The sequence below is a fragment of the Manis pentadactyla genome, chromosome 13, assembly GCF_030020395.1.
Source record: "Manis pentadactyla isolate mManPen7 chromosome 13, mManPen7.hap1, whole genome shotgun sequence".
In the NCBI taxonomy this organism is placed as follows: Eukaryota; Metazoa; Chordata; class Mammalia; order Pholidota; family Manidae; genus Manis; species Manis pentadactyla.
The window spans coordinates 5,130,635-5,140,684 of NC_080031.1; positions in this window are offsets into that span (position 1 = coordinate 5,130,635).

Here is a 10,050-nt window from a genome sequence, read left to right on the forward strand (position 1 = left end):
CGGGGGTACAGTAGCGGCTTCCTCTCCCCGGGCCGCGGAGGGACCGCTGGAACCTCCGCAGCCGGCGCTGCGGCAGCGGGTGGGCGCGGGCGGGCCTGACCCTGCAGCCTGGGCGCCCCGCGCCTGCCGCCTGCGGCGCCCGCTGTGCAGGGCTCCGGGAAGAGAGCTTCAGATTGCAAGCTGCCCCCGCCCACCCACCCACCCCTTGTATTTCTCCAGAGACTCCTGGGAAATCATGATGCTCCTGGTTAGGGGATCAGGGCCAGACACTTCACCCTCCCGCGGCACCCCTACTTCTCATTTGCCCCACCTAGGTCTCCCCTCAGACTCTGCCCCCTCCACCCTCCTCCAAGAGCCTCCCACCTCCCTCGGAGGCGGCGAAGAGGCCCTCCCCTGCCCTTTGGGGTGCGGGTGGAGAAGCCCAGGGCAGCCTCCGCCTGGAGGATCACAGCCAGGTCAGAGGGCTAAGGAGAGACTGCTAGCAGCAAGCCTTTCTCCGGACAGTCTCGAATTAAAAGTGAGCAGGGCTATGTGGGTGGCTTGGTAAGTAAAGTCTGATGTCCTCAGCACCGTTCCCAACCATCCAAGGTCTCCCCTCCCCCACAGATCTTGTCTGCATCCCGACCCTCCATTCCAGGTCTGTCTGGAGACTAGTTCAGACTTGGAAACCTGCTCCCGCTTCATGGCCTGACCCCCACTACAGCCCCAGCAACGGCCTCTCACCACCCACCTTTTTTACTTGGGGTCTTGGGCTTCAAGAGGTCATGGACCCCTGAGGTTGTATGGGAACTGCTGAATGTCTGCTTTTCTCTGGGGGAGAGGGTCACTGCCGTCCCGCAGTATGGCTGTGCCCCTGGCCCAGTGGCTCTCCAGTTAAATGCTGGGGAGTAAAATCCCAGTTCCAGCATTTATTGCTACATGACCTTGAGCAAGTTATGTGATCATCGGCAGAAGCCTCACCTGTCATACAGTGAAAGTAATATTACCTCGTGGGATTGTTAAAAGCCATGGCACCCTTAGACCTGGGTGACAGAGGCCTCTGCCCTGGACACCTGAGTTCAGAAGGTCCCACTCTGGCCCTCCTCTGGCCTCACTGGGAAAGGCGGTTCATGGGACAAGAGGGAGGGTGGGCCATGCACCTCCTCTTCTAGATCATGCCCTGGATTTCTGGAACCCCGAAATTCCCTGCTTAAATGTCAGTACCCTGAGCAAGCCCCTTCCCCAGGTCCGTCCTCTCAGGAGCTGCCAGATGTGTCCCCACAGGCCCCGGGGAGTGGACAAGGGACAGCAGGTTGCAGGGGATGGGGGAGGGGGCTGGAACTTGACATGCAGGTGGCGCATTCTCAGGCACGGGTGAAGGCCCCACCCCTACAGGACCACAGAAGAGGAGGCCAGGGAATGCTTTTGGACCTGGTCTTAAAATTAAGACCAAGGAAAAATTAATCAAGTCAGAGGCTGGTAAGTAATTTTAACACTTTGTTATCTTGATGTATAACTTATGCAGACAAATACATCATTTCCATTTGTACACTTGCCCCAGGCCTTGGAGCTGACTGAATGAACTGTCACTGCATGTAAAATTGCTTAGCAGAGTGCTAGGCACAGGGCAAGCACCCATTTCAGCTCTTATTATTTGCAAAGAAGTCTGTGGCCCAAAAGGCTAAGCCTCTTACAGTCTCTAAGTTTGCACCCAAACCCACTCCTTTGCCAGGCGGTCCCAGGCATTAGACCCACAGGACCAGGCATCCATGCTGCCCATTTTATTTTTACAGCAGGGGTCATGTTTCTAGAACAGGAGGCTGAGGTGAAACAGGGGGTGAGCCAAAGGGAAGGAAAGTGACCCCTGCCCAGAGAGGAGGGAGGGAGGGGGACAGAGCTCCCTGGATATCTTTAGATCCCAGCAACAGGAAGAGGTGCCAGTTGCCCCCCTGCCCTCCACCTTCCCTCTGCCTCGCTGCTCACCAATTCTTAGAGCCTGAAGGGTCCTTTGGGAACCCACACGTGTACCTCACAAAAAAAACAGGCCCAGGGGTAGAAGGTGTGGCCCAAAGTCACAGAGAAAGTGACCCCTAAAGTCAGAATTCAAACCTCCCCCACGTTTTGATTCCCTCCCTGGACAGCCCAGCATTTCTCTGAAGAACATCAGGAGGCCCCACAGCCGGGCAAAGTGCTTGACAAATGCATTAGTGGCTAGAAGGGTTTTAGTTATAGGGCACTTTCCTCAAAAAGTCTTAAAACTCTAGACCATTGATCTAGCGTGGAGAAGCCTCCGGAGGGTGCCAGGGGAGAGGGCAACAAGAGGTCAGAAGTCCTTCTCTCCGCCTTTTGAAAACAACCTCTTTGAGGAGCCCTCCCTCATTTAGACCCCTTCACCAGCTCAGGAGCCCCCAGCCACTGGGTGGGGAGGGGAGGAAACGGGCAGGCGCCTGGGCTCACCTCCCTCCTTTGGCTGGCAGTCCCTTGAGGGTGGGGACGGGGCTTGGACACAGCCCCCACTGCACCTGACAGCCTTGATTCTTGGTGACAGGGGAATGCACTCAGGCCTCCGGAGACCTGGTTCACAAGCACCTTAGGAGCGAGTTTGCAGGGATGCAGAGAGGGGTTGGCCCAGCGCCATGGTGCTTTTTGGTCTCAGGCAGGAGAAGGAGCCTAGATGTAAGGGGGAGGAGACTGTTTCCTTGCAGGGTTCATACAGGTTACTTGAAGCAGTTCATCCAACAGTCCTCTCTGGGACCAGGCGACCCCCTCTGTTCCTGCCCTCCAGGGAGCCAGACAGAAGCAGGAGGGGAGGCAGCCTGGAGGAGCAGTGCGTGGGGGGGGGCACGCAGGCGGTCAAGGGGCTGAGCTCAGCTCCCACCCCCGTCAGGGAAATGCTCTTACAGGGGAAGTCGCTCACCCCTGGGGCAGTCCCGCTTCTCCCAGAGTGGCTGGCTGGAGGGCTCCATTTCGTCAGCTCCCAGAAAGTCGGCCAAGAACCCCCGCAGGGGAGGATGGGGAAGGGAGGGCTCCAGTGAGGTCTGCAGAGCTATTTCGGGAGGAGTTTGCCCTGAGTGACAAGAGCCTGGCAGGGAGCCTCCACCCCTGGCTCCCCTGCGCGGCCACCGCCCTCTCCCGCTGCTCCCATGGCCCTCGCTGCTCTGGTCAGGGCATTGCAGGTATCGGGAGATCGCCGGGCCGCACTGACGCGTCTGGCCTGGGCTGGTGGAGGCAGGGAGCCCCCCAGCACCCCACCTCGCAGCTCCTCATCAACCTGGGAGCTGCCATCGGTTACAAGCAGGGCCCCTACCTCAGGATGGGGGACTGCACGCACCAAGATCTTCTGCGTGTATCAACTTAAAGTTAAACGCTCCCAAATCCCTCAGCCTCTCCAGCTGGCGTTGGGTACTGGGCAGCTGGACAAACTTTGGGGAGCCTATTTCTAGTGCACCTAGGTCTGTTCCCTTAACACCCACACCTGCTGCCATCCTTCCCTCCTGCCCAGGGTGCCCGCTCGCCCCCAGCCACAGTCTCAGCATCCCCTGAAGTCTGGCAGGTGCCGAGGGGGTTAACAGGACGTCCTGCACCAAGCCACCCACAGGCTTGCGGCTTAGCGGCCCAGCAAGGACCCAGCGCTGGCCACCTTGCCCACTGCCCCCAGCCCACCTCCCATCAGGGAGCTGGGGTAAAGAAAAACCCTTCCGGAACCCTCCTCACCCATCTGCCCTTTCTAAGGGCTCTGGGCACAGCAGGTAGACAGCCACCTCCTCCATCCCTCCCTTCCTCTCTTTCTGTTTGTTGCCAGGTTTTGCCCAAACATCCTTTCAGGCAAAGGGGGGTGGGGAACCCCAGACAGATGAGCTCACTGGAAGGAGGAGGGCAGAGGAAGGAGGGAGCTGAAGTATCCCGGTGAGGGAGGTGCTCACTGGACAGTCCCACGCTGGAGAGGGCATGTACCCACTTCCAGGAGCAGGTGCCTTCCCTCGCTGCAGCTCAGAGACAGGGTGAGTCCCAGGCATCTCTTCCTTCTGGGCCGCGTTGGGGTAGAGTGTGAAGCCCCAGGGCAGGGCCTCAGCCACCCTCCCAGCATCCCAGAGCTGTGTTTATCCCTGCTTCGGGGGTCGCCATGCCCCACTGCCCTGCCATCAAGGGAGAATGGGGGCTCAGGAGGGCTGGGGGCTGTAGGCATTGGGAGAGTTTGTCATTCACTGCAGCCTGGCTGCCCCTGGGACTGCTGAATGGCCAGACGTCCTCCTGGAACCCTAGATCTGGTCCTGCCGCTGAACTGGGCATTGAGACAGAAAGACCAAACCATGTGTGTAAAAGTGTGCAGAGTGCCAAGCCTGAATGCTCCCGCCCTGGCCCCTGTGAATATTTCTGACTGGGAGCAGTGGGTCTTGCAAAGTGCGGGGTGAGGGGGGATGTGGAATAGGAGAGATGTGGCCAGGGAAGAAGGTGGGGAATGATGGAGAGGCCCAGAGAAGGCAGAAGCAGGGAAGTGGAGGGGAGTCTCCCTGGATGAAGGGTAACTTGGACAAGTTGGAGTGTGACACGGCCGAGGAGGAGGGCTGGGGACAGGGAGACAACCGGCCAGCAGGTGAAGAGGAAGTTTTATAGGTTTTCAGTAGCCAAGAGAGGAGAAGGTGGCCATCAGAGGTCAGAGCTGTTTGCAGAGAGCTGTGGGGTCAAGGGCCAGGCTGCAGGGGTGGGACCCGGGGGGCTACTGAGAAGGCTCTGCCTCTGCTCCCAGGCACTCTCACTGCACCTTGCTGTGCACAGTCGTGGGGAGGTAGGTTCGGGGTCACCCTCCCCCTCCCCCTCACAAGTGTTTGGGCTGTAAGAGGCCAGTCGCCTGCCCTTCCTCACCGCATGACAGGATGGCTTCAGCACCACACCCCCTGAGCTTGAATTCTCTGCTATTTTCTAGCCATGTCACCTGTGGGCACGTGAATTAGTGTAGCAGAACCCTGGCCTCCTCATCTGTACATGTGAGGGAAGAATGCAAGCTTGGGAGCTGTCCTGATGGTGAAGTCAGCTGATATAGTAGAATGCTTAGCTCAGTGCCAGGAAGAGTAGGTGCTCGGGAAATGGTGGCTGCTCTTATTAGTCTAATCAACACGCACGCATCCCCCCCACCCTCCGCCCTTCAAGCTCTTCCAGGCTGGATATGTGCCCCTCGGCGCAGCCCTTTCCAACCGTGTCAGCCCCACCGGAGAGCCGGCGTAGGGCACGCTGTGGGCAGGGGTGGGGTAGGGGACGACAGGCAAAGCTGGGAGGGTGAAGGCAGGCCAGGAGGACTGTCACCTTTTATCTACAGTCTCAACTGGAAGGACAGGGGACGCTTTGCCCTGGCTGAATGGCCAAAGCCACGAGTTAGACTTGGCCTGATCTGTGGAAAGAAGGGCCCAACTGATGCCTCACTCCAAATTCCCATCCTTTCCCAACCTCTTTCTCACTGTGACTAAGGGCTTGCCACTCCCCGAAAACCATGGACAAATGAAGATGAATAGGGAGGAGGGGTACAAGGGTACAGAGGTGGCCTGGGGAGAGCATGGCTGGTAAGAAGACAGAGGGTCAGGAGTTAACCTATGTGTGGTCATAGTTATCTTCAGGCAAGCAAGAGTTAATCCCATTTCTATCATTTGTTCCTAAAATGAGGGCTGCAGAAGGCCACTGTTGGTAAATTTAGAAAGCATCACAAAGTATGCCCGGATATATGAATTTTCTCAGCAACACCCCCAAGCTATGCTTGAATACCTTCCGGGATGGGGCTCTCGTTTTCTCAGAGAAACTCAACCCTCTGCAGAGTCGGGTCTTATACTGGATCAATATCTGTCTCTGCCCACTAGCCCTAATGTTTCGCCTTGGGGCAGAATGGGACAATCTAATCCCTCTGCCCTGTGGCCACAGGCCTGGCCACTGCCTTGGCCGTAGCTGTGACACACACTTCCCCTCCTGGCAGACCACAGCCTCTCCATCTGCCCATTTGCCCACAAGAGGGGCTCTCAATCTGTTGAGTCAAATGGCTCCCAGGCCCTATGCCACCTGTTTGCAGGGAATTTGTCCCAGTTGAGAAGCAGAGGCAGCTGCAGTCAGTATAAAGGTGACTTTGCCAGGGCTGCGAGGGAAAGCCCCTCCCGGGGGGTCCCCAACGGCCAGGCTGAGCGTCCAGTGTCCACTTGCCCCCCCTTCCCTAGCACCTCCTGGACTCTCACGGTCATTATTGCCAGAGAAAAGGAAAGGGCTGCTTTCCTAGGCTACCCACTCACAACTCATCTATTGCCATCACCTCCATCCCCAGAGTCTTTCTCCCTTTTCTAGCTCGAGGCCTCCTCTGCTGTGCGGAGCCTGCAGAGCGAGCGGGCGGCGCGGGCGCCTGTGGGCTGTGGGGAGGACAGCCAGCCTGGAGCCTGATGGGAGATCCTTGGCAAGTCTTGCCACGCGGCCTTAAGCAAGTCAATTCCTTGTTCTGGTCCTCAGTTTCCCCTTCAGGATAGCCAGGAGCTTTGGCCAGGTAACCCCGGGAGCCCTCCTGTGTGTGATGTTGTAAAGATCTCCTCTCCTATCCCACTCCTCTTGGCCCCCAAGACCTGTCCTAGGGACTCTGAAAGCCTCAGCATGCAGGCCCCTGTTCCACGGCAGCAGGCTGCAGGCAGGCCCAGGCTGTGCCAGATCCCTGCAAGGGGCTCTGCTGGGAAGTGTGGAGCAGTGAGAATGGAGAGGCTCTCGTAGTGGCCCCTCCACCTCAGTCAGGGGACATCGGAAGTCAGTGACCAAGTCTGAGCCCCAGAGTGGGAGGCAGCCCTTCCCCCACAGGCAGCTTGTTCTGCGCTCAGGGCTTCCCCTCCGGCCCCAAGCAGGCTGGGCCAAAGGCCGTCAGTTTAGGGGAGAGGCCTCAGCCAGATGCAGCCCTCCAGAAGCCGGGCCTGGCTCCAGAGGGCTCCGAGAGAGAAGTCCCAGGAGGAGGAAGCCGGCCAGAATCCCCGCCGCCTTCTGCTGGCTCCACATCCCCCTCAGTCCACCTCCACTTTGCTGTCTCTCAAGTAGAGAAGCACCTTCTCTGGCACCCCTTCCTTGGAAGGATCTGAGGGCTCTGGAGCCAGACGTCCTTTTAAACCGAGGTACCCGTGGCCCTGTTAAGTGCCAGCCACCTCTGTCTAATGCTGCCATCTCCTTTTTGGCTTCTTTCTCAAGTTGTAATCTTTGCAGGATTAGGACTAATGTCAGTCTCCTCCTGGAACATTCTACAATGTATCTGGCCAGTAACCACCGGCAAAGTTCTCTGGGTCACAGGCAACAGACAGAAATGACAAGGAAACCAGGAGAAAGGGAGAGCCAAACCACACGAGCATTTCCTTGCCCTTCAGAAAGCTGAGGCTTTTCTTACCCAGTGAGCCTCCTAGGCAAGGGCACGTGCATGCGTGCGTGCATGTGTGTGTAAGAGAGAAAACTGCAAGGAGAGACATAAGGACAGCAAGCAAGAGAGAAAAAACCTGGTGTGTCTGGGCCAGGGGGACGCCTTTGGTCCTGAACTCAGAGCTGACTCAGCAGCACATAAACAAGACACAGCAGCCTGACTCCTGCCCTGGCCACTCTCGCCCATGAAGTCTCAGGAGGGCATACTGAGCAGCTGCCATCTCTTCTTCCCAAGTCTAGAGCAGGCGAAAGAGCTATCTGCCTAGTCAGACTCAGCTGAGAAAGACGGGGCAGTCTTCATCCCAGAAATAACCAAAAGCCCTCCAGGAAGTGGGTGTTCAGCCACTCTGCCCTCAGGGTGCTCCCAAGGTAGAGAGAGAGAGAGAGAGTCCCCTGGGATTCTGGGAAGACAAAGGGGAACAGAGATGAAATATCTGCAGCAGGGGTAGCATAGAACGGCTCGGTCCTTGACGGGGGTCTGGTAGTGTCAATGCAATGACCAGGAATGGGGCCTGAGGGGGCCCTGTCAGGATCCTGGCAAAGCCTCATTTCACTCCACTCTGTACCCCTGAAAAAAGCCACATTCAAAGGATATTCAGGAGAGACGATGTGTTTATTATAGCAATAGATCCAAGCAGTAAGACAAAGTGCAGAAGAAAGTCCGCTCCGAAAGCAGACACACCCCACATTCAGGTCACAGAGGACTGTTTGAGTCCTTCTCCCCAACACCTCTCCCAACCACGCACAGCACGGAAAGCCCAGAAAGTGCAGAACTAGTTGGGTTTTCCCCTCCAAGTGCACAAAGAACATAACATGATTTGCCTTTGGTGAACCAACTTAAAACACTGAGAAATGATTGTTCCCCCGCCCCCAGCCCAGTGGAACTTTTGGGGTGGATGTAGTGAGATGTTTTATATTTGTATATGTAATATACCTATACCTATATATAGACTATGTACAAATGCGTCAGCAAGCTCCAATACAGGAAGACAGCAGCAGGAGGCACAGTAAGAGACAGGCTGTCTATCCTTAAGACATAAGTAGGAAGGAAAATTCTTGATTCATCACCCGTTCCAACTGCTCCAAGCCATTTCCACGGCCTGGGACTCTCTTTTGGACCTGGCCCGTATTTTCCATTGTCCTTCTGCTTAACCTGACCTTGCAAACACTTATCAGCCCACCTCCCCAAGGAGATTCATAGGGAGAAATATGGATCCAATCAGCTTTTCCTTTTTATACATTGGGAATAACTGTGATTAGTCCAGAGCTAGGGGGCAGATGGCTACTTCCAAAGCCAGTTCCAAGGCACCTCACGGCGTTTCAGTCCTGAAAAACGGTTCTCCGTTCTTCGAAGCTACATCCCATGGGTTGGCCAGCCCATCTCTTTTTACAGTGGCCCTTCATTAGAAGGAAGACAGACAGACAGGGGACTCTGAGACAGCGGGAGAGGCAGAGGCCGTCGAGAAAACCAGGACTGAACCCAGTAGAGCGTGGTGACACGGACATGCAGCCAGAAGTGGGGCTTGACCCCCACCGTGCAGGAAAGGGAGCAGTTTGCTGGCATAAGCTAGAAGCGGGGTAGAGCCGCGGCTTGCTGACTTCCCACCTCTTCTCACAGAAGCCCCACTTTTTTCCCAGCCTCATTGCCTGGGGGAGGCAGCTCGCTCAGATCTCTGGCAGAGTCTCAGAGGCTTAAGAAGGAGTGCATTCGAGGGTGGGCACCTGGGGCAAAGGTGGTTCCTGGCTCATCCCCATCTGTTCGGGCCCCTGAGGCTCCTGGGGAGGCACATTGCTCTCCCCGGTAAGGGCAGAGAAAGGAAGGAACCCAGAAGTCTTTGGGTTCTTTATGGAGAATTAGGATTTAGAATCAACCTGGGAAATATTGCAAGTAAGTCCCGTAAATGTTCTGTGGCCTGGAGAAAGGTTCCCAGCATCAGCACAGACCCTCCCTCATCCTGGGAGAGGACAGCACCGACCAGGTTGCCCCAAAGTGAAATCTGCAAGCTGGAGAGGTGTACTGCAGCCACCCCTGGTCTCAGCTGGCACGAGGCCCCTGCCACCCGTCTCCCCTCTCAGCTGGTTGGTTCCAAGAAGGGGCAGTATCCGCCCGCCCCAGGCATCCTGGAGCTTAGCCCACCCCCATTGGCAGTGTGTTGATTGGCAGTTAGGTACTGAGCCTACCGAGTTGGAGTTTCCAGACGGGGTGGGCTCACGCCACCCAGGGGCTCTCTGGCTGGCTGCCCATCCCCCACTCTGCACCCACTCTCTCTGGCCTCTCACCCTCCTCCCTGCTCTACCTTCCCTCTTCCTTCCTTTCCTCCCTCCCCAGGGCCTTCTTCTCCAACTCCAGCCCTGGAAACAGTGGCTGCAGAGGTGGAATTAGATGCACCAAAAAAAATTAATCTTGATCCCCACGGTGCTGACCTGGCAGTTCCCAACTCTGTTATGGCTTTGTGTGTGTCCCCAGCACCCAGCACAGTGCCTGGCACACAGGAGATGCTCAATAAATGGAAGTTGAACTGAATTAAACTGAATCTCCCATATGTTATTGCTCTCTCCCCAAACTGGCTATCTGATGGGCAAAGGCAGAGAATGGTCCCTGAGACTGTCACAGTCCTGTCTCCACCCCTTTCCCCAGACAAGTTCCAGCCCTGGGCT